The sequence below is a fragment of the Abrus precatorius genome, unplaced genomic scaffold (genome assembly GCF_003935025.1).
Source record: "Abrus precatorius isolate BTA unplaced genomic scaffold, Abrus_2018 Scaffold2, whole genome shotgun sequence".
Taxonomy (NCBI): Eukaryota; Viridiplantae; Streptophyta; class Magnoliopsida; order Fabales; family Fabaceae; genus Abrus; species Abrus precatorius.
This window is the reverse complement of record NW_020874362.1, coordinates 15396126-15399280: the sequence shown is the minus strand read 5'-3', so window position 1 is coordinate 15399280 and position 3155 is coordinate 15396126. Positions and strand designations below refer to the sequence as shown.

The window sequence follows — 3155 nt, the reverse complement described above, 5'->3', positions numbered from 1 at the left end:
CAAGTGCACTAGGATTGCAGCAAGTAATGAGTAAATTTAAGATCCAAATATCGTCTCCACAGGGAATTTAGATTTCAAGTACCACTTCATAGAATTATAACCATTTGAGCTTTTTCGAAATTGGAAGGAGAGTATTAACATGTAATAATAACAAACCAGAACAATTAGGAGTAAAAAAAACTTGCAGAAACAGAACAATGAACAAACAGTTATGTGATAACAGAGGGAGAAACCATAGTTAGGGAATTGCTTCACCAAAACTCCAATGTTTAATCAATAAAGTTCTAAATTAACAAGCAGTTGGAAAAATTGACAATCAGTTTCACATTATATTATTCAGAGGTTAATTCCTTAACTCAGTGAACCTAACATTCAATTAAACCGTTCTAATTCCTTAGATCTGATTCAATTCAATATTGCTTTAAGTGTAAGAAACCAGAAGATTGCAAGATCAAAGCCTCTTATCCCTAAGAAAACTATAATCTCGGTGATTGGTTCAGATCTGAAGAACAAATTCAATTTCCATTGACAAGAGTTCCTCTGAATTTAGTTAATCAAATTTCCATTCAATTTCCACGTGAAGTGCAGAATTAATCACTCAATCTATTCCAAAGCTTGAAATTCAGATCCAAATCAATTCAACATGTTCGTTTCAGATCTACAATCCCTAACTATGAAGAAATTACACAGCCATGACAGTAGAGAAAGAAAAAGAAAGAGAAAAAGAGAAGAAGAAACTCAGAAATGCCATGGAAGCTTGCTCCATTTCAATTCCTCTTCGTGAAGCTCCAAGATTCGAATCCCCCACTCCTCTCTCTCACTTCCTTTAACGAGAATCTAACTAAAAACTGAAAATAAAAAACTAAACTCCGAAAAATCTGCACGTTTCTGTTATTTATAGAATTTCCCAGATTTGCGCGTTATCACTTTTATGAGAAATAGTAACCACGCAGAAGGTTTATGGTTGCGCGTTAACACTTTTATGAGAAAAAGTAACCACGCGCAACTTTCCTGATATTGAAGGCTCTTTGGAACTATCACTCTTACTGATAAAAGTGACTACGCAGAGTTCAAGTGGTTGCGCGTGATCACTCTTATGAATAAAAGTGATTACGCGCAACTTGCCAGGTTGAAAGCTCTTTGGAACGTTCACTTTTACTGATAATAGTGGTAACGCCTAGGCTTTCTTCTTCTTTGAACTCTAGAGTGATCACTTTTACTGACAATAGTGATCACGCCCAGTCTGCACTTTCTTGGTCTTGTGTTTTTGGAGTCCAGACTTGCTTCTTTGTTCTTCCTTGTCTTCAAGCCTCCATTTCCATGATCCTTGCTCAATTTATTCCTTCAAAAACAAGATTAAAAACTTAATTTCTCAGCAAAATTTCTACAATTGCTAAAATAACTACATATGTAAACAAACTTCAACTCCTTCTCTTTTTTCTGAGTTTTTCTACTTTCTTCATATATTTTTCTTATTAATTGTGTTAGAATTATGCTAAAATATCAGTAAAAATATGGATTCATCATCTTGCTTAAATTCTGGGCTTGCAGGCGCTCTTACAGATTGTTCTTGAGCCTTTATTAAAGATTCTAGTTGCTTTGCAAAGGCTGTCATTTGGTTCATTAGTAGGCTATTGCTCTCTGCTTGGTAGACCGAAGCAGTCTCTTTCCTTTTGATGTCGTAAGAGTTCGCGGTGTGCCACTGAAAGCTAGAAGATGTCATCTTATCTGTTAGTTTGTATGCATCATCTGGATCTTTTCTTATGAGGGGCCCTCCTGCTGCGACATCAATTGTAGCCCTGGTAGTGATTGATAGGCCATTGTAAAAAATTTGTAGCTGTCTCCACGTCAGAAAATCATGATGTGGACATCTCCTTAAAAGCTCTCCAAATCGCTCCCATGCCTCAAATAAAGATTCAGCTTCATGTTGTTGGAAGCAACATATCTTCGTCATAAGGTTAGAGGACCTTGATGGAGGAAAGTACTTTCCCAAGAATTGTTGAGTAAGATCCTCCCAAGTTCTAATGGAATTGTCTGAGAGTAAGGAAATCCATGCATTCACCCTTTCAGATACTGAGAAGGGGAAAAGTCAGAGTCGAATAGCATCGTTGGAGACTCCATTGTACTTTATGGTGTCCGTCAATCGGAGAAACTTTGTTAGATGCAGATTGGGGTCTTCATTAGGCATGCCTCCAAACTGTATCGAGTTCTGGACCATGGTTATAAGTGCTGGTTTCAATTCAAAATTGTTGGCCTCCACATTTGGTGCTGCAATGCTTCCAGGAGTGCCTCTAGCAGTGGGTGTCATGTAATCTTGGATCAATCTCCTTCCCTTTGTCATTCTTTGCTCTCTCACTTCTTTTCTTTGTCTACGAATTGTTCTTTCAATCTCTGGATCAAATAAACAAGTTGTAAAGCACTTAGAACAAGTGAGCATACATTAAAAGAATTGTGAAATAATAATAAAAAATTAAGATAAAATAAAAACGAAAATTATAAAATATTAAAGAAAAAGTTAACAATAAACAAAACAAAATAAAATAAAACATAAATTGCTTAAATCAATTAAATTTGAGATTTTCTTAATATTGAAAAAGCAATCCCCGGCAACAGCGCCAAAAACTTGTTTGGAGGGCAAGTGTACCCATTGAGAAGTAATACAGGGTTCTTAAATTAAGTTTCCGAAATATCGTCCCACAAGGATTGTTTTGCAATTATTAAGAATTTCCTAATTCAATTGTTTAAGCTTCAAAGATACGAGATTAATTAAAAACAAGAATTTATAAAATCAATTATAAAACTAAGAGCAAGGAATACAATGCATGTCTTGGTTAAACTTATCAGAGAGGAACCTAGGGCATATGGGTTTTCTCTTCCAATCCTTTATGTTATTTTTCTATTTAACTCTAAATCCGATTTCCTTGTGATTACCAATCATTCATACGAATACTATTAATACCTAATGGTCATGTAATATTAATATTCTTTTCTCTAAATTAACATCCCCAATGGTCATGCAAGACATCAATTTGAGAAAGCTTAAGGAACCTATAAACTTGTTAATTTAATAACAATTAGAAGTGAAAGATTGGTTTAGTCTACCTAATCCTTTGTCCCATTTTATCCTATAGTTTTATTAATTAACCGAGGTACGG

The 3155-nt window shown here is 35.0% G+C and overlaps 1 non-coding gene across 1 annotated transcript; it reads left to right on the top strand.

Annotated features, from left to right (window-relative positions):
• The first annotated feature begins 1853 nt into the window (after positions 1-1853).
• Positions 1854-1960, top strand: LOC113860286. The gene has a single exon (XR_003503740.1). It is a non-coding gene; the product is annotated as a small nucleolar RNA R71 (small nucleolar RNA).
• Positions 1961-3155: the final 1195 nt, after the last annotated feature.